The following is a 26708-nucleotide window of genomic DNA, read 5'->3' as shown; positions in this document are numbered from 1 at the left end:
AGGGCACGTTCTGCATGGAGCACTGGGTGTTACGCACAAACAATGAATCATGGAACACTACATCTAAAACTAATGATGTAATGTGTGGTGATTAACATAACAATAAAAAAATTTTAAAAATTATTCAAATCAAAATGCTAGGATTAAGGAAAATAGTAATAAAGATAAATAATAACTTTGTCTAGTTCATTAGATGGTTCAGCTAGGAAATCACTGGGCTGAAGGTAAGTTAATAGAAATTATTCAAACTGAAATGCAAAGAGGAAAAAGAGTAAACAAAACAAAACAAAACCTAGAGCATCCAAAAAGCTATGAAACAATACCAAAAGATTTTACATACTTGTCATTTGAATCCCGGAAGGAAAATAAAGAGAGAACAGAACAGAGTAAGTATTTCAGGAAACAATGGCTGGATCTGATTCACCAATTACAATGTGTGTGTAGTTTTTTTCCACGACACCAAGCAATTAATTCTATTCTGACACTGTCTACCTGAAGATAGCATCAGATCCGAAAGGTGAAGGTCTCAGTCCTATAAGACTTTAGACACCAATCTCTAATCCAGGTCATCACTGTGCTTTTGTCCAACCTGCTATTGATCAGTGTTCTAAAGACCCCCTCCTTGGGTTTGATTAATTTGCTAGAATGGTTCACAGAACTCTGAGAAACATTTTACTTTACTAGATGACCAGTTTATTTGAAACAGATATAAATCAGGGACAGCCAGATGGAGGGAATGCATAGCACAAAGTATGTGGAAGGGACTCATGGAGCTTCCATGCTCTCTGAGAGCACCACTCTCCCCAAATCTCAGCATGCTCACCAACCCAACCCTGAGGCTCTCTGAATCCCCTCCTTTTAGGATTTTAATGAAGGTTTCCTTATATAGGAATGGTGGACAAATCTTTGGCAATTAGCGACTGAACTCAATTTCTGGCCTCTCCCTGCTCCCTGAAGATCTAGAATGGGATTGAAAATTTTAACCCTCTAATCACATGGTTGGTTCCTCTGATGACCAGCACCCATCCTTAGGTTACTTAAGAGCTTAAGTTGCCTCATTAACATAACAAAAGATGCCCTAAGAGCTCTCTTCACTCAGGAAACTCCAAGGGTTTTAGGAGCACTGTGATGGGAGTAAATGCATAATTTCTTATAATAAACCACAATATCACACTGAGTATTTTCCAAAATTAGTGACAGATAGCAAACCACAAATCCAAGAAGCTCACAGATGAACAGGACAAATACCCCAACAGAAATCTCATCTTGGTGGAACCTATTCAAACTGCTGAAAATTGAGTCCAAAGAATAAAAACCTTGAAACACTAAGAGAGGGAATCACATCATGTACAGAGAAACAAGTATAAAAATTACCATGGACTTTTCACCAGATATCATGCAAGAAAGAAGACAAGACACTTTAAAGTGAGAAAAGAAAAGGAAAAAATCTATTAATCCAGAATTATTTACCCTGTGGAAATAGTCTTAAAAAGTGAAGGAGAAATAGACTCATGGACAGACAAAAACAGGGTATTCAATGCCAGCAGACCTACTCTGATGAAAAGTTAAAGGTAGTTCTTCCAGCAGATAAAAAGCAATCTGAGTCAGAAACTTAGATCTACACAAAGAAATGGAAAATGTCACAAAGGAAAGAAAGATATGACAATGTCCCTTTAAAATCTGACAATAATTTCATAAGGGATGGAAGGGAAGAAATGTTGAAATCCTGAAATCTTACAGTATAAGATTATGCTGTATGAAAAGAAAAATAGAGAACATATTTTGTCTCAAATTTTAAAGCAATCCTAAAAATTACAGTGGTTGCCAATATAAGTTGAATAAAATATTACTCAAATATCAATAATTTTTAAAAGACATATGATCATGCTAAAAGAATCACTCTAGTCTTTTTTAAGAAATAATATTATGTTGTCTTTATTTAAATTAATACTATAAAATTGTTGCCATACAGAAAGACAATCTAATATGTCCACCTCAAAAGTAGAAGAAAAAAATATAAAATGATGCTGTAGTAGCAGATAATAATCTGTTATTATTTTGGATTTGGTGGATGTTTGTAGTAATTGCCAGCTACTTAGCTTTTGTGATTTGTTGTGATTTCTTTTCTCATTTTAAATAAAATCTTTTTCTTTATTCCTAATTTAGTGTTTATCGTTTTGTATTTCTTTATAAAATTCTATATACATCAATCTTCACAAAATCTGAATAGATCCCTGGTTTTAAAACAATAACTCACAATTGTATGATGCTCTACAGTTGATTGGCATGAGGTGAAAACTTCACAAATACTAACAAACTTCTCAGAATCCTCTTCTGAACGGCAAAAAAAAAAAAAAAAGAAAAGGAAGGAGGGGAGGAATAACAGTTAGTAGGGTAATAAACCATTTATTTTAAGACATCATAAGAATACATCATTAGGATATGGTTTTTTCACTGTTTAGAAAGATCCGAGAGATTATCCCATAGAACTACTCCCCAACAGCTGAGGAAGCTTAACCTCAGATCAAGTAACTTTTCTATAGTCAATGGTATTAGTCGCAGAGTTGAGATGATAATTCAGTTCTAAGTAGATTGTCACTGAAATGCAAGGGGGAAAAGAAATAGGATGAAATCAGACTTCCAGAGAGGATCCTTACAACCCAGAAGGAAGTGGAGATCTCCCCAAGAAGCAGCTAGAAGCTGAGGAGCTAGTTCTGCAAAACTCCTGAGGGCACAAAAGCTGCAGGGGGCAGTTCTCAGGGTCCCCATCAAATTTTAAGTCAAACCGGTGGACAATATTGAGGAACTCCATCTGATAGAAAAAATTTTAACTTGTGGTCCTTTAGAGTTGCCCTTTCAATGAACCCAGCTCACCCCTCAGCTCAGAGGGTCAGCCAGGTCAGGTCCCTTCTGGTCCACGGCAGCCCTCTCTCTGTACTGACCCACCTACCCTTTCTCCTCACCCACACTTGCCACCATATTTCCACCCAACTCCCACTGTTTACCTTCCGGCCTTGACAAGAGTCTAGTTTAGACTCCTTTTCTCCTATGACCATAGAACTTCCCTATGCAAGAGATAAGCTTTCACTTCAATCATAGGGAAGTAATTTGCTACATCCAATTATTCTCTGGTTTCCCAAATTCAGAGCAGTGGGTTGGATGAGAATAAGTAAAATGTAGCCCTAGGATTGTGAAGGTCTGTAATTTCATAACTCTGGATGCAACTCCTGAGGCATTTGTACGGGGTACAGATTGTCCAGTGTCTCTGAGTCCATTATCTAATCTAGATGTCTGTTTCCTGTAGTTACTCAGCCTCTGGCAATATCCGAAAAAGAATTTTGACTGAATATCAATGTGTTTCAACCCAAATGTTGAAATCAGTACAAGGAGGACTTTTGCAAGTTCTTGGAATCACCTGGTCTCTTAAAAAACTACTATAACTGAGTATCACAAAGCAACACAGGACTGATGCAGATGTTCATGAAAAGATGTGGTCCATCTTAATCTACTTACTATAACATCACTATGCTTTATGTTGGGTGGAAACCAAGGAAGAAAAATCAAATTACAATACTTTTCCTTTCATTTGATATGTAAAAATCCTCCTTCTAAAGTGACACAACATAATCCTAAATGAGTTTTTCTGAAGTTGTGCCTGCTTTATCTAATAAGACAAGCAAATAGATACAAATTATTCATACCATTTTTATGTAAATAATTTACATTTTTAAATTTTCCTCTCATTGGGGCACCTGGGTGGCTCAGTCGGTTAAGCGTCTGCCTTCAGCTCAGGTCATGATCCCGGGGTCCTGGGATCGAGCCCCATGTTGGGCTCCCTGCTCAGTGGGGAGTCTGCTTCTCCCTCCCCTCCACCTGCCACTCTCCTTGCTTGTGCTCTATCTCTCTGTCAAATAAATAAATAAAATCTTAAAAAAAAATTTCCTCTCATTACTAGTACACTACAAATAGTAATAAAAAGAATAAGTGGCTAGTATTATTTAAATAATACTATTTACCTAAATTTTTGTTACCTACTATATACTGGGACCAATAAATTTGTTAATTATATTATTCCCATAATGATTAGATGTTAAGTATTATAATCCCATATTTATGACAGAATAAAAGTTCATAAAACTTAAATGATTATCCCAAAACTATGCATACAGCAAGTTTTTTTCCTCTGCTCTATCCTATGCATAAAATAATGTTTGCACATAGTAGGATGGCCACAAGTGTTTGTTTAATGAATAAATGAACATGAATAAACACAGGTCTGGCTATGTGTAAAGCCTATACTTTACCCTATGCTGTGTTTAGCATCATCTTGTGTCTAATAAACATTAATAGTCAGGTAGTAAAATAGGGGCATAATCTAAATAAAAGAAGAAATGCACAGGTATGGGTTATCGGTTCCAAAATAGTCTAAGTTATAGTACCACAATCAAAATGCATTCTATTTTTGCCCATTTCTCTGTGTTTTTCAAAGAAATGGCAAACTATAATTTGACACCATGAATTCACTATGAACACCAGTTGATACTCCAGCATAGACCAGTGTGCTGAATATCCCAGAGCTGTGGGCACAGCTCTCAGCCAACGTTACCCAGCACTGCTAGCATCAAGATTTACAGAGCAGTTATTTATCATGGCTCCCAACAAGAAGACGCGGTATAATTCGGCAGGCTAGGCCTTTCGCTTGAATCGGGAGTCTTTGTTTCTCCTATGACCACAGCTGTTGACAGAACTCACAAATCGTCAAGAGTTACCTGGTTTTCCACCTGTGTGCATTACTCAGCCAGATCAAGAAAACAACATACACAATAACACAGGTGAAGAAGAATTTCCCAGGTTGACAGTACTTTTCAATGGAGTTGAAATGCACCCAGTTGAAACTGACCCACCCTAATTCAAAGGATCCTTTTATAGACAATGATGGATTCTTCTCCCCGGCTGGATGGTTGAGAAACTGGAAGGCCCTATTCTGTTCAGTTCCCTTCGTGGTCGTACAAAAGCCCCAGAGGATGGACTCACTCACAGGTGGCCTGAGCTGCCCCCAGGTCTACCGAAAAGAGAGAAGACACATCAATAAGCCACACAGATAAATAAAGCTTGCCACTTCTTTTATATTTTGAAATGATGGTTTTATATCATAAGAAAATACTAGGCAGAGTTTTGTTCTCTGTCAGCTATAAATAGGGCCAGCCGAACTGCAAGTATGACAAGATGATTGTACATCATTTGGGATGATAATTATCTCTACTGTTCTGAGTTTTCATCATATAGAAAATTTCTCTCTTACAATTCACTCCAAAATATTATTTTGAAAGGGAGAGAAGTATAGATATTATCTTATTTTGTAATAGTCACAACTATTACAATTGTACAAACCCAGAAACCTACTACATTTTAGTAAGAATTCCTCATTTTATAAGTAATGTTGGTTATTCTATCACTCAAGGCAAACCTGCTAAAAATTGGAAGGTTGGAAAGGTAATGGTTACTTCAACTGTCAAGTGTTTTATTAAGATGTCACAGATGAAAATATCATTTTTATAGAATGCAGAAATATGAAAGAAACCTGCAATAAATCTGTATCAAAGGTAGATATACTTTTAAATTGCAAAAATAAGGATAAAAACTATTTTATTTTCCTTTCATATCTCTATGTAAATTTCTAACTATTCTGAAATTTGAAAGTACAATGCATTGGTTACTATGTAGAGCAACAAAAAGGCTACCAAACTGATTTTTTGGTTTTTTTTTTCCCCAAGAACCTAGTGGAGAGTCTGATAAAAGGGCAATGGGAGAACACGTCACAGGTCTAAAGGAAGCTTGCTACCTCCTTCAAACCTCAAACTTGGGCTGGGTGCACCTTGGCCTGACCAAACTCAAGGGCAACATAGATCCATTTTAGCAATCCTGACAATGTAGATTGAAGAAAGATAGCACAGCCATGCAGTAAGGAGTGTGGATTCTAAAGGCAGACTCAAAAACACAGCGTGTGACCTTGAGCAAGTAAGTTATTCACACACTGTTCCTCAGTTTGCTCATCTGCAAAATGGAGATAAAAAGCATCCCTACCTCACTCCTACCTAAAAAATCACACCTACCTTACTTTTGTAAGAACGAATGGAGTTAGCATTTGTAAAAGGTCTATAATAGTGATATATAGTGAGAGCTATGTGTTTGCTATTATTATTACTATTATAATTATTATTTATTATTATAATTATTATGTGGCTCTGTGATACTGAAGACAGTGATTTCATTCACTGAAACTTAGTTCAATTATGCCTAGGATCTGGGATGCCTGGGTGGCTCAGTCGTTAAGCGTCTGCCTTCGACTCAGGTCGTGATCCCAGGGTCCTGGGATCGAGCCCCACATTGGGCTCCCTGCTCTGCAGGGGGCCTGCTTCTCCCTCTCACACTCCCCCTGCTTGTGTTCCCTCTCTTGCTGTGTCTCTCTGTCAAATAAATAAAATCTTTAAAAAAAAAAAATTATGCCTGGGATCTAATAGATGGTGTTAATACCACTTCTCTTTTGAGACTAGAGCTAGGAAAAATATATCAGCCTGGACTAAGGGGAAGTTAGAATTTTCTCTTTGATCATGGTGTTACCTTAGATAACGGTTGTAAATTCATCTTTTAGTAAATGTCATTGAGTTTCCTCCATATTCTTGACAATTTGTTAGAAACTGGGGATAGAATAATAAGTGAGAAGATACCACTTGACATTGATGGACTTGGTTTTCAACTTTTGATATAAAAGGCCATTGAGAATTTTTTTTAAAAAGTGTATCCATGGGCGCCTGGGTGGCTCAGTTGGTTAAGCGACTGCCTTTGGCTCAGGTCATGATCCTGGAGACCCGGGATCGAGTCCCGCATCAGGCTCCCTGCTTGGCGGGGAGTCTGCTTCTCCCTCTGACCCTCATGCTCTCTCTCTCTCTCTCTCATTCTCTCTCTCTCAAATAAATAAAATCTTTAAAAAAAAAAGTGTATCCATGAATTTTATAAGTACGCATGTATATATATGTATATAAATACACACATATACATACATATACACATATATGCAGATATACATACACACAAACACACATGTATATATATACACAGATAGATATATATCTCCATCCCTAGTGATTCATAGCAGACTACAAGATGCCTACTCTTTTTTTTTTATTCTTATGTTAATCCCCATGCATTACATCATTAGTTCTAGATGAAGTGTTCCATGATTCATTGTTCGTGCACAACACCCAGTGCTCCATGCAGAACGTGCCCTCCTCAATACCCACCACCAGGCCAACCCATCCTCCCAGCCCCCTCCCCTCTAGAACCCTCAGTTTGTTTTTCAGAGTCCATCGTCTCTCATGGTTCGTCTACCCCTCCCGATTTCCCCCGCTTCATTCCTCCCCTCCCGCTACCTTCTTCTTCTTCTTTTTTTTTCCTTAACATCAAGATGCCTACTCTTAAGGAGTTTGAGTACAATAAACTAGCTGTCATCATTGTTCTTGATATGCCTTGGAAGGTACCAGGGCGGAAAAAAGAGGAAAGATAAAACAAAACAAAAGCATGTGTTCAAAAACCACTTCAATACCAATTTGAAGGAGATATGTTAAATACTCGTATTAAATGCATTAAATACTGTTAAAATAACACAAAGACAGAAAGTACTCATCACAGAGGTCTATCAGCCTTCATGGTGATGGCTGGTGCCATTCATTTAGCAATCAATATATATTTATTTTCTACTATGGGTCAGACACTGGTCTAGTAACTTGTGAATATGGCACTTTAAAAAAACACCAGATGAATAAGCAAGTAAAAAATATAATATGTAAAATGTGCTAATTACCACGAATAAAGCCGAATGAGAGATGATACCTGAAATCTACCTCAAAGGTTTATATAATAAAAAAAAAAATAAAATGTGCCCTTTTGTAAAAAGTTCGCATTGCCTACTTGCTCAGTTCTATCACCAAAGCAATCGACAGTCCACAGAAAATAGACAACGGTAGGAATTTTATCAGAATAGACCCGAGAAGCCAAACTGCAAAGCGTCTTTCGCCTGCACTGTTGAGATCTATATTCTCGATCTGTCTCGTGGGCTCTGGGAACAGCATGATCCACAGCACACCTGTGAAGTGCAGTGTTCACTAGCACGGCCGAGACTGCTCTGCTGAGCAAGGCCTGCTTGCAAACAAGGTGAGCCCTTGGCTGGTGACAGGGAACCTGGATTCCAGACGGGTTTCTGGCATTCCCCAACTGATAAGAACGTCTTACCGTGCTCATGTTCCTGCCCATGTTAGTGAAATGTCAGTGTAAACAATATGGTTTGTGCTGTACGCTGCTTTCCTCCTGGGAGTTTTGGTACATGCTCAGCAGTAGGTATTTACAGGACCAGCTCCCAGTAAAACTCGGGGCACTGAGTCTCTAATGAGCCTCCTCAGGAGGCAACACTTCCCATTTATTGTCACAATTCAATGTTCGAGGGTGTAATTCATGACTCCATTGGGAGAAGACTCTTGGATGTTTGCACCTGGTTTCCTCTGGAATTTGCCCCATGTGCCTTTCTTTCCCTTTGCTGATTTTGCTTTGAATCCCTTGACTAATAAATCTTAGTCATGAGAATGACCATATGATGCATTCTGTGAGTCCTAGCGAATTGCTGAGTGTGAGGGTGGTCTGGGGACACCCAACCCAACTCCCAAGATGCGTACTAGCTTTCTCTACAAATTGGCAACAAGAGGATTCTGGTAACCCTCCCCCACCCTAATAACCTAACTTAATAGAGCAAATATATATCAAAGTAATAAGACAGTCCCACAAGGTAAGTAACTCTGCAACAAATGGGAATTCACATGGTGACCCAATAACCCTTTAAAAAATTGAGGGTTGCAACAGTTCTTAATTTTAAATAACAAAGTTCTTAATTTTAAAAAAGAAACAAAAATTTTATAAAACAAATAAAGGGAACACTAGCCAGATAATATTGGCCACCTTGCACTGTAAGCAACAAACTTAGTATAAATCCTTCTCAATGTGCATAATTTCATGAAATTTGTAAGTTAGAAAACAAGTATAAGAGAAAAAAAGGGTCTTCAATAATTGTAAATACTTTCAGTGAGTCTGAGATGTCTGGATTCAAGCCTAGGTACTTCATTTGTGTTTTTTATTTAATCCTAGGTTTGAGCTGAGTGTACAAAGATGAATGGCAAACACATCACCCTGACTCAAGTACCATGTATTTTAAAGGAAAAAAAAAAAACCACAAACCCCATAAATAGAAGAGTTCAAACATGTGTAGGCGGTCATGGTGATTCACCTAACCCACCTGGAGACCTGAGGAAAAAGTTTCCTGTTGAGTGTGCACACGTACGGGATTCTTATCAGATAATAAATAGATAAAAAAGGAAATATTTCATTTTTAAAATATATACAGTAACAATATATTTTTACCACATGTAGGTCTTTGATAGTCAAAGTAAGGGGTGGTTGTTTGTGGGGGGGGTATGTGTGCATGAATTATGTTCGGTTGCATTATTTTGTAATTTACAAGTCTATAAAATAGATACAAGTTTATAAAGTACAACTCTGAAAATATATATCAATCTGGGAGGAAAATAAGAAAGTATATTTCCTGATTTGTTCATTTTTTTTCCACAAAGAAACTATAGTGAATTGTCAATTAGAGCATCAGATGTGGATTCTGAGACAGAGACTCACCCAAATAACTCTCTATAAATCATAATTTGGTAAGAGAAAAAGAATATCAAGCACAATTGAAACTTTGCACCTAATGTGTGTCTTTAAAACCATTATTGCAGCAAAAACAATATGGTGTTACATGCACGCAGCTGAATGTGGAAGAGAGACTAACTGATGGCTGAGGACCACAGATGTCATTTGACTGACACCACCCTGAGAAATTTTGCAAGTCCATGGGTCACATAGAGGCCTTCTTTGGTTCTCATTTAAGGTAAAAACAAAGTGAGGTATTTCAGTACATTTTTATAAGAACTGCTTACCTGCTCATAAATTGCCAAGAAGCAACGTTCTTTTTTTTTTTTTTTTGAGAGAGAGAGAAAGAGAGTGAGAGGAGGGGTAGAGGGAGAGAGAGGATCTTGAGCAGACTCTCCGCTGAGCGTAGAGCCCGACATGGGGCTCGATCTCACAGCCCCAAGATCATAACCTGAGCCGAAAGCAAGAGTTGGACGCTTAACTGACTGAGCTACCCAGGAGCCCTCAGCAAAGTTTTTTTCTAAATTTTCTTTTGGTGTGGTAATATATATATAACATAAAATTTGTGATTTTAACCATTTTGAAGTGCATAATTCAGGAGTATATACATTTACAATGTTGTGCAATCATCATCACTATTTTTAAAACTTTTCATCCCCCAATAGAAACCCTGTAACCATTAATCAATAACTCCCCCTTCCCCCCTCCTCCCAGCCCTTGGAAACTTTGATTCTACTTTCTCTCATTATGAATTTGTCTATTGTAGATACTTCATATATGTGGAGTCATATAAAATATGTCCTTTTGTGTCTGGCTTTTTTTTTTTTTTAACCTGGCATGATATTTTCAAGGTCCATCCATGTGGTAGCATGTACCAAAACTTCATTCTTTCTATGGTCAAATGATATTCTATTGTATGTATGTATCATATTTTGTTTATCCATTCAATTGTTGACGGGTACTTGGCTTGTTTCTACCTTTTAGCTATTGTGAGTAATGTGGCATCGAAGATTGTTATACAATTCTCTATTTGAATCCCAGTTTTTGATTCTTCTGTAATATACTTAGGGATGGAATTGTTGGATCTTATGGTAATTCTATGTTTAGTAGTTTGAGGAACCACCAAACTGTTTTCCACAGCAACTGCACCATTTTACGTTTTCGCTAGCCATGCATAAAGTTTCCATTTTTTTTCCACATTGTTGCCAACATTGGTTATGTTCTTTGAAAAAATTACATATAGGTGCCTCTGGGTGGCTCAGTTGGTTAAGCGTCCAGCTATTGATTTCGGCTCAGGTCATGATCTCAGGGTGGTGAGATCAAGCCCTGTGTCAGGCTCTGTACTCCCTGCTGAGTCTCAGCAGGGAGTCTGCTTGAGTTTCTCTCCCTCTGCCCCTCACATGTTCTCTCTCTCTAAAATAAATAAATAAAACTTTTAAAAAATTATATATTTTAGGTATAGCCATTAAAAATTGGTATGTCATGATTTTGATTTTCATTTCCCTAGTGACTAATAATGTTGAGCATCTTTCCATGAGCTTATTGGCCACTTGTATATATCCTTTGGAGAAATATCTATTAAATCCTTCACCCACCTTTTATTTGGGTTGTTTGTCTTGTGTTGTTTTGCTTCAGGCATGTTTATTTATTTGGGATTCTTATCAGATATGATTTGCAAATATTCTCTCACATTCTGTAGGTTGTCTCTTCACCTTCTTGATAATGTACGTTTATGCACAAAAGTTTCTCATTTGATGACCTCCCATTCATCTGTCTTTTCTTTTGTTTCCCATGATTTTGCCATTATGTCTAAGAATCCACTTCCAAATCCAAGGTCATGAAGATTTATCACTGTTTTCTTCGAAGATCTGTATTGTTTCAGCTCTCATATATTTAGGCTGTTGATCCATTTTGAGTTAATTTTTGTAATTGGAGTGCAGTGGGGGTTAGCAAATTCTTTTAAATCTGGACTGAAGTGGGAATGGTGTTTGTGACCTCTTTTTCCTCTGAAACAGTTTAAGATATTAAGTAAATAATGCATGTGGACTTTTTTCTTTAAATATTATGTCTCACTCAGAGCAGATGTCCTACGAGGCTAATGAAGTCTAGCCTTTAGGTCCCCAAACTTGTGAAGGCCCTTTCCAAGTCCCTGGGAAGAACCTTAGCAGAGCATTCATGAGCTCGTGTTCTTATAAAATTGGCAAATGTAAGATATGTTTGCTGCAATTGGCTAATGCTACTGTCTCTTTTCACTTGGACTTCCTGCTCCACTTTCCTCATATCAAGAGGCTTTGAAGTGGCCACAAGCATTTCTGAAATCCAGCTAAAAGGAAATCAGGAATATGCCATTTTAACTGCAATTTAGAAGGACATTTGGGACATTTCAATTGTTTAAAATATAAGAAAATTTAAGAGGTTTAAAGTGCTTTCTTTTGTTATCCCTAAATTCATGTCTTACAGAACAAAGACAAAATTCTGATGAATAAATGAAGGATGAAATAAAGGTCATAAAAATGAGTGATGATACTAAAACAAATGATTTGATATCAAGAAGCAAGTTGTAACAAAATTTTCTTTTTCGGGTTGTACCAAAAGCTGCAATGCATGAAAAAGAAGAGAGAAACTGTGAACACAAGTAATGAATAAGCTTTGGGCTTGTTCCATAAATCCAATTAATGGAGAAGAATGAATCATATGAACACAATAGAAAAGGTTAATTTTCAATACTGACTGATGAAAATAACATAAAGTTCATAATATATCTCTACAATGAGGATATTGATAGCAAACTGGCTAATGAATATAGATAATTGAAAAAGTATTTAAAACTGTTCTCTGCACAAAACCTTGTAATGCCCTGAAACCTCATACTATTTATATATGAAAGAAACTTGATACACATTTTCTCAAATTTGACTACAACACTTAATATTGAGTCATAAGGTGAAACTTTTCTAAACTCCCACAAATGAAAAAATAACTGATAAACTACTCTAAAGACTAGTGATCATTTTATTTTATTTTTTTTAAGATTTTCCTTATTTATTTGAGAGAGAGAAAGAGAGCATGAGAGGGGAAAGGGTCAGAGGGAGAAGCAGACTCCCTGATGCAGGACTCAATCCCAGGACTCCAGGATCATGATCTGAGCCGAAGGCATACGCTTAACCAACTGAGCCACCCAGGTGCCCCCTGAGTGATCATTTTCATCCCCATATCAAAATGGTATTACACCATCATGGTTGCATGAGGAGGTCAATGAAACACATACACTCCAGAAACATAAAAAAATGTGTGTAGAGATGAGTCAGGCAATTAATGAAATTACTGTTATTTTCTGGATTTGGGTGATGTTTGTAGATTTTGGCAGTTTTTCAAAATCTGCACTTTGCTGTGGCTTTTATTTTAAATAAATATTTATTTCTTCTGTACTTAATTTTGTACTTGTATTTTGAAAAGTCTTTTCTGTGGAGGACCCTCTGTAAGTTCTGTGATGACTCATGTTACCTAAAGATTCCTGGTCAATTTTTAAAAATATTCTTCATGTGTTATTTTATATAATGGAATGCCTTTGTATGCATTTGTTTGGAGAATTACAGATCTGTATTTTAATATATCAGGGAATTCTGCAGCCCAAGAATATCACATGAATCCAATCCTGGAGACATTTATGTAAAAGTGTAACTACAAATACACACCCATACACACAGTTTTTGTATATACACAATTTACTATATAAGACTATTTTTAGGGGTGCCTTGGTGGCTCAGTCAGTTAAGCATCCAGCTTCTGATTTCAGCTCAGGTCATGATCTCGAGGTCCTGGGATCCAGTCCTGCTTCGGAGGGGGGGGTCCCCTGCTCACTGGGAGTCTGCTTCTCTCTCTCTATCTGCCTCCCCTCTCTCTCTCTCTCAAATAAATAAATAAATAAATGTAAAAAAAAAAAAGACTATTTTTAAGTGTAGATTTTGTTATCATTCAGGTGTGATTAGGAGACAACTGCCCTTGAAAAGTAGTTTGTTACAGTTGCCAAGAGGAGAGGCCATCCCTTGGGTGGCCACACAGGGAAGCACCAGACTAGGTCAGGAGGCAGAGGTGAACAGGAAGAAAACATGGCAAGAGGCTTTATTGGGAGGAAGGGGCCAGCAAGAAAGTGACGACAGCTTGAGGATTGGCTAGGTTGAACAATTGCAATGGGCTCTCGGGTACAGGAACTATCCCAAGCTGTCTGGTACCGAGGCCTGGGATACCAGACAGGTTATGGAAGGAAGGCAAGAGCCCTGTGAGAATCCAGTAAAGGAGATGGATGGGCTTTGGATGGCTTGGTTTCCATGGGAAAGGTACACTGCTGGAGAGTGGTGTGCTGGTGCTAGGAACTAGCTAACCCTGGGAGAGCCAGAGTCTCCCAGGTAGGCAAGGCCCCAGATGTCAAAGAATCTTAAAATACAGGAAAAAAAAACCAACAAAAAAACAACATGATTAATACAAAGATGCCTTGTATTATTTGTATAACTTTATTATATCTACAATGAGATTGCACTGGTCATACACAGTTCAGTCCCTACCATTAAAATGACTGAATAATTTCACCCTGACATCTAATTTATAGCCTGCTCTAACCAAAAATAAGAAAAACAAGTGGCCAATTCTCTTGGTATTTTAGTTGATTAATTTGGCAAGGCCTACCACTGTCTGCTTAGATTTTAGCTCTTAATGTATGAAGTATAATCCCACAAAATTAAGTTGAATGTTTGTAATACACTAGTGCTCTCCAGTCACATAGAAAATGAATCCCCCACAAGATAACTGTTAAAAGATTTCCAGTGACCATTTTTAATTGTATTTCTGAATGACTTTGGCACTTGTGATGGTTAATGTTATGTGTCAACCTGACTAGACCACAGGGTGCCCACATATTTGCTAAAATATAATCTTTAGTGTGTCTGTCAGGGTATTTTTGGATGAGTTTAATATTTAATAGATAGACTGAGTATAGCAGATTGCCCGCCCCTAATGTGGGTTGGCCTCATCTAATCAGTGGAAGGACTGAAGAGAACAAAGAGGCCGATCCTCCTCCAAGGAGGAGAAAATTCTTCCTGTCTGATGTCCTGTGAACCGAAGCATCGATTCCCTGGGTCTCCAGCTCGCCACCTGACCCTGCACATCTGGAGACTTGCCAGCTTCTATGATCATGAGTCAATTCCTTATAATAAATCTGTATTTATTATATAGTTCATATTTTTAAATATTTGAATGTATAAATATAAACACACATCCTATTGGTTCTGTTGTTTTGGAGAACCCTGACTAATACAGAGTGCTAAGGAGTTAGCCCTAACAGAACTAATAATGTAATGATGGGTAGACTTTCTGGCTTTTGTCATTTGTGGACTCAAATTTCTGAAGATGCCTCCCAAGTGTGGGATTTAATGGCAATTAATTCTATAACTGTCAAGTAAAAAGTGGCTCATTGTTTTCTTAATGATTCCTTTTATGTCTTAATGATTAATAACAATATTAATAAGTAATTAAAATGACCACATTCCCACATTTTGGAAAAGCAACTGGTTAACTCACATCTACAAACACCCTCAGGAAAACACTAGTCAGTGATCTTTCTTGGTGATAATCATAAGACTACTTATATATTATTGATACAAGTACTCCAGATTTTTAATGGCTAAAAATGTCTATTCAGGCTAACAACAATAGATATGCTGAGTAAGAATATCTTACTCAGTAAGTGAGCAAGCCAGTCCGTCTTAACTAAGTGAAATATGATTGAATTAGTGAAAGAGAATAATCCTCACAGAAATAAAAGCCACATTGGAAGCTGCACAAAGGAGAATAGATACTGCTGGACATGCAGTAAATGGTGTGCAGAACAGGATTGAGAAGGAGGTGGCATCTCAAGTGAAGAAACTTTTTAAGAGGTAGAGTGAAAATTATAGTGAAGGAAGACAAAAATGGGAGCTCATACACACAACACTGAAGGTGCAAAAAAGTGAAAATATAGGAAAAGTGAAAAGACAGGAAAAGTGAAAAGACAGCATATGCAAATCAGGTATTTTATTGACACCTTACTTAACAAAGACTCTGTACTTTTTTGGTTATGAGTCCCATCTAAATAATAAACCTTCCACGGCAAACCCCAGCCTAGCATCCACCATGATGTCTGCCCGGGGTCACACATATGAGAAGTGCCACACAAATGTATTGAAGTAATGCAGGATAGCCTGAAATGCAACCAATAATGTTTACATTTTCTTTATTGAGGTCGGAAGTTGATATGAAGCATACCCAATAATTTAAAAAATTAATGTGGAAACAGGAGAGCGGCCATGGAGCATAACATAAATTTTAGAATTTGAAATCTCTGAGGCACAGAAACATAATTTTATTTTCTTGCAGACATTTTCAACTCCACAGCATACTCACTCCCTAGGTTAATAATGGGGAGCTGGCTAATGTCCTCTCTGTCATACAGCATTCTGCCTCAACGTGTGATCTTAGTGAATTCTCAATCAGTTCCTGGATTGGAAGCAAAGATTTTTTTTTTAAAGATTTTATTTATTTATTTGACAGAGAGAGACAGTGAGAGAGAGACATAAGCAGGGGGAGTGGGAGAGGGAGAAGCAGACTTCTTGCTGAGCAGGGAGCCAGACGCGGGGCTCGATCCCAGGACCCTGGGATCATGAACTGAGCCGAAGGCAGTTGCTTAATGACTGAGCCACCCAGATGCCCCAAGATTTTTTTTTTTTGACATGTAAAATGCTACCTGTGAAAACTCATATGTGTATTCTTCACATATTCCAATCCTATCTGTACAATCCTCCTACACTAAAACTATTAAATGAGATCTAAGGTGACTTGGAAAACAGTCATATTTCTTTAACAGAGTTGCTAAATTAAAGCAAACAAAAATATAGGATACACAGTTCTATTCGAATTTCAAATAAACTATATATATATATATATATTTTTAGTCTAAGCATGCCCTATGCAATACTTGGGATATAATTAGACCAAAACATAAATTTGCTGTTTTATCTGAAATTCAAATTGACCTGGGCAGCCTGGATTTTGTCTGAAAATTCTTATAGTGGAATAAAGGCTCTTTTTTATGTGTGATTGGATACCATTTGCTGCTTTCTTGAATGCAAAAATACAGATCAGGTAGACCTTCCTTATTTTTGGTCAAGGGCAAATATGAAGGGATGACTCGTGCGGTAAAGTGCGGAGCAGAAGGAAACAAAGTGTGTATGGCAAAGGGGGTCGCTGTGGCCCATGGAAGACATCCTCCAGATGGCTGGGAAATGTTGTCTAAGAATATGAGACAATAAACAGAGGAGTGTGGGACAGACAAATTGGAATAAAACATAAAACCATACTAGAGGTGTCCGCACAGCAGGCAGAGTATGACACTGGGAACTCGGGGCATCCCAGACTGCTTCTGATGCACAGGACTTCATCCAGAAGGAAAAGCAGCACCTTGGTGGGTGACCCTGGAATCAGAACTTCTAGATTCATGCCTATTGTCATTTCAGGCTTGTCTTTGACCATCTCTGACCCTGAATCTCTTTGTATGGAATAAAAGGATAGTAATATCGGTGCTGCCAATGGTCAGAAGACCAGCTAAGATAAAAACTGTAATCTGTGTCATCTGTTATACAAATAAAATTTATGTTTCTTCCATTGCTGATGAATATGAATAAAGTATTATGACATTATCAAAACTAAATTCTAAGCATACAAGTCATGAGGTAAAAGGGATTTAAAATGTGACACTTTTTCATTAGTAAATACTACTATATATTCAGGTCCTAACTAGTTTGTATGGCTCATGTTAGAATTATTAGAGAAAATTCTTTCTTTTATGCTCTTTCTGAATTTTTTAGGTGGGGAGAATTTTTATTTCATAATCTTACCTCTTTCAAAAATATCTCATCACTGACTCAATCTACTTCCCAATTCACATATTTTATTTCTATCAAATTTATATCCGTACATATAAGGAATTTAGATTTTTTCTGTGATTATAAGGAAGAAGAGATATTCCAAAAATAAAAGTTTTCTTTTCTAACTACCCCAAGAAATCTCAAAAAAAAAAAGAAAATGAAAAAAGGTAAATATAATCAAGCTGCCTCTATTGATGTTAATCTTTTTTGAATTTAAACATTATTCATGCAGCTCATTTACATTCAGTAGAGAGTGACACATTCTCTTAAAAAGAACTACCATCATACAAATAGCTACAGAAAGCTCATTTCATCTAGAAAGTCAAGGTTCCATTTTTCCTCAATATTCATCTGCTGAACAAGGTCATGCAGATATTGAAAGGGATCTCACACACATTTGTCCCAGTAAGATGGTGAAATAAAATGTGACATGACTGATAAAGATAGAATAGAAAAATCAGATAGAATGGGATTGTCAAATCTTGGCTATATTACCATCTTCAGAACATAAAATAACTATGTGCGGTGTTTTCTCTTGACACTTAGCAGCCCAGTAACTAAACAGGTTTATAATATTTCAAATGCAAAGTTTCAATTTCTAAGATGATTTCTTCTCATATATTAAGACTTAAAGTGAGCTATACATTCCATTCTCACATAAGATTTTCCTCCACGGAGGAACTTATTTGCATTATTCAGAAGTGATAGTTGTAAATGTCAGTGAAAGTTGACTCCATTGGTTAAAACTAAATGCCAAGAGCTACACTTGTGGGTCCCAGCTCCCGTGCACTGTGTGAGCTTTTCTTTGTTGCATAACTATAGCCTGCACAACCTGAGTCTTGGCTGACTGCTTACTAAGCCATGGCCAAGCAGGATGCACCCTAATAAAGTATGAAAAGATATTGCAGTAGGCTTCCTTAACAAATATTAATGAGGGTCTCCTATGGGATAGGCACTATGTTGAGTGCTGGAAACATGCCCATGGGTAAGACAGGTGAAACCTACATTCTAGTGAGAGACAGAAAGAAGAAAGGAAGGAAGAGAGGGAGGGAAGGGGGTAGGGAGAAATCATAAATTAAATGCCACAGATTTAGAAAAAAATGGACTGATAAGTAATATGAACTTAAATAAAGAACTGAGATAAAGGATAATAGGAAGGGGATTTCCCTTAGATGGGGTGATTAAAATATATCTCTCTGAAGAAGAAACATTTAACTGAAAACTAGTTTGGAAAAGAGCTAGCCATCACCACTCTTTGGAATTAACTGAAAACTAGTTTGGAAAAGAGATAGCCATTACCACTCTTTGGAAGAGAGTTCAAATTGATGAGTTCTTTGTATATTATTAGATCTAGTATGTCTCAAATTAAGCCATATTTTGTTGAGACAACACAAATTTCAAATCTGAGATGAGACTGGACTTTTAATATCCGAATAAAGCCAATGTGCTCAGAAAATCATATGATGGGGGCGCCTGGGTGGCACAGTCAGTTAAATGTCTGCCTTATTCTCAGGTCATGACCTCGGGATCCTGGGATCAAGTCCCACATCGGACTCTCTGGTCACTGGGGAGCCTGCATCTCCCTCTCCCTCTGCTCCTACCCCATGTTTATGCGCTCTCTCTTTCAAATAAATAAATTAAAAATCTTAAAAAAAAGAAAGAAAGAAAATCATATGATGAACAAGATAAAAGACACAATGTATAAATTGGTTTGGGAAGCAGTTCCTTAAAATGCTGATAAGGGGCGGCTGGGTGGTTCAGTTGGTTGAGCCTGACTCCCGGTTCGGCTCCGGTTATGCATGATCTCAGGGTCCTGGGATTGACCCCCGTGTTGGGCTCCAGCTCAGCAGGGAGTCTGCTTGTGGACTCTCTCCTTCTCCCTCTGCCCCTCCCCCCCACTAGCACTCTCTCTCTCTCTCTAAAAATCAATAAATCTTTAAAGAACTAATCTAAAATAAAATGCTGATAAGAACTAAACAAACCAATTGGAGGCTTACTGCAATATTTTCTATACAAAATTTTAGTGAGTTTGCTTGAATTGCCACAAGGACCACTCCCTGTCACATCTTCTGTAGGGAACACCGGTTACTTTCCCCCATTGGTTCCCTGGAACCATCTCCACAGCCCCAGATTTTTATAAGGGATTTCATAATGTAGAGGAGAATCTTGATGTGGAGCCCATGACCTACATGAGGCCAAGTAGAACGTTCCATTGCCCTTGACAGAATACTAAGTTTAGGGTTGGTCTTATGACCTAAAGTGGTCCAAGAAGTGAATTTTGAACCTTTTTCTGGGAATTTGGGAACCCAGAAGCTTACTCTCCTTATGAATGATGTGACTTTGAAGACTGGAACTGCTAAAACTATTTTATTACACATGGGGTTAAGGATGATGCCAGAGCAAGAGCTAAATGAATAAAATATATGAGCTGGAATCTTAATCAAATCACACATGAAATCACACTACTTCTGCTCTTTTCAGTTGCTGGTCTCTGAGTTGAGCCAATAATTTCTATTACTATTTTAACCAGTTATAGTTTTTGTTGTTGTTGTTTGTTTTTTTTAAGATTTTATTTATTTATTTAAGACAGAGACAGAGAGAGCACAAGTGAGGGGGAGGAGGGCAAAGGGAGAGGGAGAAGCAGGCTCTCCGCTGAGCAAGGAGCCAGACGCGAGCTGGATCCCAGGACCCTGAGATCATGCCCCGAGCTGAAGGCAGACGCCCAACTACTGAGCCACCCAGGTGCCCCAAGTTACATTTTTTAATTAAAATTTTTTCTACTTATGGCCCAGCTCCTTGTTTGTAAACTGTCTGCTCTCCCTCTTTGACAGAGATAATGGATTTCTCTTCTAGCCTTAAAACTTCTTTCCATCTCCCCAGCCTCAGAAGTTTATTAGACCTCCTACCATAAGGAACTCGTGAGCTCTGCAGCATCATATCCCAAATGAACCACTAGGCCAGTTTACTGCTCATGGAATCACTCCGGCCTCAGGCCACATATTCTCTGACACTGTAGTCTTTGGGGCAAGTAGCTACAAATTACTAAACACTCTCTACCAGAATGTAGCGGGATTGAAATCTGAATAAAATATCCTTGGTCTGTTGGTATATATTCTGAGTTTAATATGATATTTCTATAAGCAAGTTGTATTTTAGGAAAGAATTGCTTTTACTTCAATTTTAAAGACCAGTTATTAAATTAAATCACTAAATCTTTCAGGAATACAAATCTTAAACTATCTTAAATCATGTGTCTCCACATAGATGAAACTTTCTTGAGGCACCCAGGTGGATGATCACCTCTGGATGAATTCAGTGATACACAAAATTATTCATGAAACAGACATGTATTAGTGTCCCACTTTGTATCAAACGAAGTCCAAATTAGAAAGAGTAAAAGCTGGGTGCCTGGGTGACTAAGTGGGTTAAGCATCTAACTCTTGGTTTCAGCTCAGGTTATGATCTCGGGGTTGTGAGATCAAGCCCTGATTCAGGCTCTGTGCTCAGGGACGAGTCTGCTTGATATTCTCTCTCTGCCTCCCCCTCTGCACCTCTGCCCTACTCTCTCTCACTCCCTAAAATAAATAAAGTAAGTCTTGAAAAAAAAAAGAAATAGTAAAAACTCACCTCTATTCTCAAGGAGTTCATATTATGAGAGGCACAAACAAGTAAAATCTAATAATAGTGCAGTGTGATAAAGGTGTTGCCATCCTAGAGACATCCATCATATAAATGAACCAAAGTTGGCCCCTGCCTATTGGCCCTTGGTTCTGTATTTCTTTAAGTGCTCTGAGAGTTATTTGCCCACTGGTGGCAAACTCAGATTTTTACACATCAGTTGTTAAACATCATCCAATTAAGCAGATTTTTAGCCACTTAGAGTCTCCCTGCTTTGTATACCTTGCAAAACTGTACCCTATGCCTGCCAGCCATAGATAAGATAAAACCACAGGGCTATCAAAACCCCAAGCAGATGCTCCCATTAAGAGCTGTCTGAAAAAGAGACTCTCTGCCAGGCTGCTGAGCAACATCACCTAGATGCATAAGCCACTCTCCCTTGGGAGTCTTGCCCAAGGAGCACCTTTTCTAGATGGTGGCTGCCGCACCTAAGTGTCTCATGCTGTGGCATACTTCCCCTCCGTGCATACCTAGCAAAATAAAGCTTTGGCATGCCGTGGCCACCTCTAGATCATCTTTTTCCTTGATCAGCCTCCAAATCTTCAAACACTCCCCACAGCACACAAATCAGATTCAGTGAGAGGGAAAGATATAGGACAGTTGAGGGGACAGTCAAAGAGAGGGATAAGGGCAAAATACAGTAGCAGGGACAAAATGTGCCAAGTTCTGAAATGTACTGCATGCTGAACACAACCTTCCAGGAATTCAGTGTGAGTGTCAAAGGCAGAATGGTGAGAAATGAGACCAGACAGGTACACAGCAGGTAGAGTGTGTCATGCCAGGGGGGGTTGGATTTATCCTGGCAGATGTGGAGAGCTGTTAAGGAATTTTAAGCAAGGGAATAAGTGATCAGAATTGCATTTCAGGAATTCAACCTGGCAGCAGTGTGGAGAATGGTTTTGAGGAAAATAGTACCAGAATAAAGTTGCCCAAACAAAAAGCCATTAACGATAGCATCAGTATGAAATTATAAGGCCTTGGACATAGAAGCTATGGAGAAATGAGTATTTTCTTTTTCTTTCTTTTTTTTTTTTTTAAGAACAAGAGTTGAGAGGATTTTTCCAATGGATTTGACATAAAGGATGAGAGGATATGAAGAAAACAATAACTTCCCAGTATCTGGTTTGGGCAAATACATTTAGAAGAAGGAATAAATTTTTTGTTTTGGCAGGTGAACACTGATTTCAACTTTGGAAATGTTGGGTTTGAGGTCTTTGGAGTCATTCAAACAGTCAGAGGACTGACTAGAGGTAGGGGTCCAAACTTCAAAAAAAAAAAAAAAACGGTCTGGGTATAAAACAAAAATTTGGATCTAGTCTATGAGCACACACAGAAGTGGCAGCATTGTCCAAAGATAGTAATAAGATATAAGAATCAAGAGTGGATCCCTGGGAACACCAATATACAATGAGTGATAGCAGAAAGGTGTCAAGGACAGAATGGTGACGGGCAAATGAAGGGAGAGGAAATGCACAGAAAGAAGGCGAGGAACGGAAGCTTTTTACAACCCCTTTATAAGATCAAATCAGTTAATAATTTTAAATTTAAATAATGGACTTTTGGTTTTTACTCTGAAATATCAGAATAATTGTGAACTCATTTTTATCTTTAAGTTGTGCTCTTCTGATTGTGGAATTGTGTCCACATGCATCGGCCACCTCAGAGTTTTGCGTAAAATTTAGCTCCATCTCCAGAAATCTGAGCCAGTGGTCTGGGACACAGATCCAGGAATCTGAGTTTATTAACCTTCCAGATTTCTATATACATTTTAGTCCTACTGCCTTACAAGGAGCTTGGGCTAAGAGCTCCCCAAGTGAGGAGAGGAAGTGAAAACCAGGAGGTAGGACATGAGGTTTGATTCTAAAGATCTTTAATGTTACTTTCTGTAGTTTACTCAGACCAAGATAGTAAAAAATAGTTAACCATAGAAGAAAGATCACACGAGTCATCAGTTTCTGAATACGACTGAAAAGTCAGTATATCTGGAAAGTGAAATAGATTCATCTCATGAACAATGACCTCTATATTTTTAATGATCAAGGCAAGATCCATAAAATACCAATCTGTGCTGATAATTATTAACAAAAGGAAATGGACACTACAGTTATTCCAGCTACGCCAGTGAAACTTAAAATGTCCACCAATTTTTAGTTGAATAGACGTCTTTAAAGTATATCTTAATCTGTTCTTTTTTAAGATGAAGGTTAAGGAAGAAATCAGTAGTTGAATGACCAGCTCCTCTCATAGAAATAATAGCACAAGAAGCTTTATAAGATCAGGGACCACATCCATCTGGTTTGTCACAGCACCCCCATGCTTAGCAGTCTTCCTGGTATATAAGGTACTCAAAAAATGCAGTTTTCCTAGATGGGCTTGAGATTCAAACAGATCAGTGTTCAAATACACATCTATCAATTCCTTGACCTTGAAAATTTATGTAACCTCTCTGTATTAGTGAGGAATCTCTCGAGAAACAGAATTAGTAGAATATATTTAGACATACAGAAAGAAGTTTATCATGAGGGACTGGCTCAGAATTATGGAGGCTGAGAAGTCCCAGTCTGCTGTCTGCAAGTTGGAGGCCCAGGAAGGCTGGTGGAATAACCCCAGTCCAAATCTAAGGCTTGAGAACCAGGAGCACTGACGGCCAAGGGCAGAAGATGAACGTCCCAACTCAAGAGGAGAGAGAGAATCACCCTTCCTTTGCCTTTGTGTTCTGTTGGCCCTGAACAGATTGTATGATGCTTACATGCATTGGTGAGGGTGGTCTTCTTTACTCAGTTTACCAATTCAGAAACTAATCTTTTCAAGACACATCCTACAGACACACCCAGAAATTATGTTCTACCAGCTTTCTGGGCATCCCTTAGTCCAGTCAGGTTGACACATAAAGTTAACCATCCTGCTCTCTCAGATAATTACAATTAAAATTCCCTGTAAGCTTATCCCAACATTACATGGTACAGTGTATAAAGAGTGACTCACATAGCATAAACAATCCATACATGCAGAGGCAGATTGACCTTGAGCTAACAAAACTTAGGGTGCTTCATTTGCAAATGCTCCTTCCAAGGCCCTAGGGGGTCTCTATCAAAGGGATAACATGGTTCAGAGTTTTTGTAATGTTTACAGCAGTAGCATATTTTTCACATTCTTTTTATTAAAAGGGTCCCCTAAATAAGCTTTAGGTCCCAAAAACTTATTTGTGAGTTTGTCCATTAATATATAATAGGTATTACCAGAGAAAGAAATTATACACAACCTACAGAAAATGCCTAGCACATTATTGGCACTCAATAAATGCATTATTTTTATGTATGCTTTAAGTTGTTCATTTACAATGTAAGTTTTTCCAGTGAGGATACATGGTGGTTTATAAATATACATAAAACATGTCAAAATAAAATTAGTAGATGTCAGAACAGAAGTTTTCTACAACAGATAGTAAGATGAATTCATACACTTTCTAGCAGTCAAAGCAAAAAAGGAAATAAAATTAGGTACTTAACAGTGTGCATAAGGCTAAAACAGATGAACTGATAAGTAGAAACTCAACTATTTTCAGTCCGGAGTCCGATATTTATTCTAGGAACTTCTTGTTAAAAAAAATACTATAATGCAGGGGCGCCTGGGTGGCTCAGTCGGTTAAGTGGCTGCCTTCGGCTCAGGTCATGATCCCTGGGTCCTGGGATCGAGCCCCGCATCGGGCTCCCTGCTCAGTGGGGAGTCTGCTTCTCCCTCTCTCTCTGCCTGCCTCTCTGCCTATTTGTGCTTTCTCTCTGTCAAATAAATAAATAAAATCTAAAAAAAAAAAAAAAAAAATACTATAATGCAGTGAACAGTATCTTCAGGACATCTGGAGAGTACAATCAGCAACTGATATCACATGTATGTTAAAGCCCCCATAAGAAATGTGTGGTCACGATTATAATTCTATTTTTCAGATGTCATAAAAGGATGTGAAAGAAGAAAAATCGAGGTGTGAACTTAGCCATTGAATAAAGACTTTGATGGAGGAGATAGGACATACCAACTCATGACAGACCCTTGCATTGTTAACTGAAGCTGCATTTGGATGGTAATGATCACAGCTAAGAGAGGAAGAATTTGTGTAGTGACATGAGTGGTAGGAGGGTGGTTAAAAACAGATACATGTATTTGGAGTGGAGATACTGATTCAGGAAGCATTTATATAAAATTCTAGTTATAAAGTCCGAAGCATGACGGTAGCTGAGAGGCCCTGACATCAAAGCTCGGCAACTTAGGGAATTAAAGTGCAGTCCATAAACAAATAAGATAAATTTGTTTTCTGAAATGGCATCTGTTTTGTACTAGAAAATATCAATTAAAAATTTAACATTTTCGGGGTGCCTGGGTGGCTCAGTTGGTGAAGCATCTGACTCTTGATTTTGGCTCAGGTCCTGATCTCAGGGTCAGGAGATCCAGCCCTGCCTTGGGCTCTAGGCTGGGCATGGAGCCTGCCTGGGATTCTTATCGCCCTCTCCCTCTGCCCCTCTTCCCCACCGTATCCTTACCTGCCCCTGCCCTGCTCCCAGGCTCATGATATCTCTTAAAAAAAAAAAAATTAACATTTTCTATGCACCATATATAAACTTTGAATCCCCTAGATCAGGGGTAGGCAAACTTTTTCTTTAAAGGGCCACAGAGTAAATATTTGGGGCTTTGCAGGTCACGTGGTCTCTGTCTCTACTCCCTAGTAGCAAAACAGAAGCCATTAACAGTTATAAATGAGTGGGATTGTTTTGTACCAACAGAAGTTCCTCTATGGACAATGGAAGTTGAATTTCCATATGTCAGAATATTACTTTTATTTTGATTTTTAGAAAGTCATTCTTGAGGAGTGGAGTGTTCCATAAGAGATGGCAGGCTGGATTTTGCCAATAGGGTATAGTTTGCCTAGACCCCTGGCCTAGGTGTCATTCAACAAGGACTCCTTTCTTCCCCCAATAGAGCAATAATTGTGATTAGATATAATTTGTAATGAACCTCAAAATAGATGGTGAGGAATAAAATTCTCCTAAATTAAGTATGCCATGACATTTGTCATTTTAAACAAAGTATCCCAAAATATCAGAGAATTGTCATATCTTGAGAAAACACTTTTTAATAACATGAAGTAAATTTGTAATATTCTCTATTGGAGTTTTTTTTTTAAAAAGCACCAAGAAGGGGGCGGAGCAAGATGGCGGAGGAGTAGGAGACCTGGATTTCGTCTCCTCTCAGGAATTCAGCTGGATAGGGATCAAACCATTCTGAACACCTACAAACTCCACAGGAGATCGAAGAAAAGAAGAGCAACAACTCTCT

The sequence above is a fragment of the Leptonychotes weddellii genome, chromosome 6, assembly GCF_054177405.1.
Source record: "Leptonychotes weddellii isolate Sample4059 chromosome 6, ASM5417740v2, whole genome shotgun sequence".
Taxonomy (NCBI): Eukaryota; Metazoa; Chordata; class Mammalia; order Carnivora; family Phocidae; genus Leptonychotes; species Leptonychotes weddellii.
The sequence above is the reverse complement of the archived record's forward strand: the minus strand, read 5'-3'. Positions refer to the sequence as shown.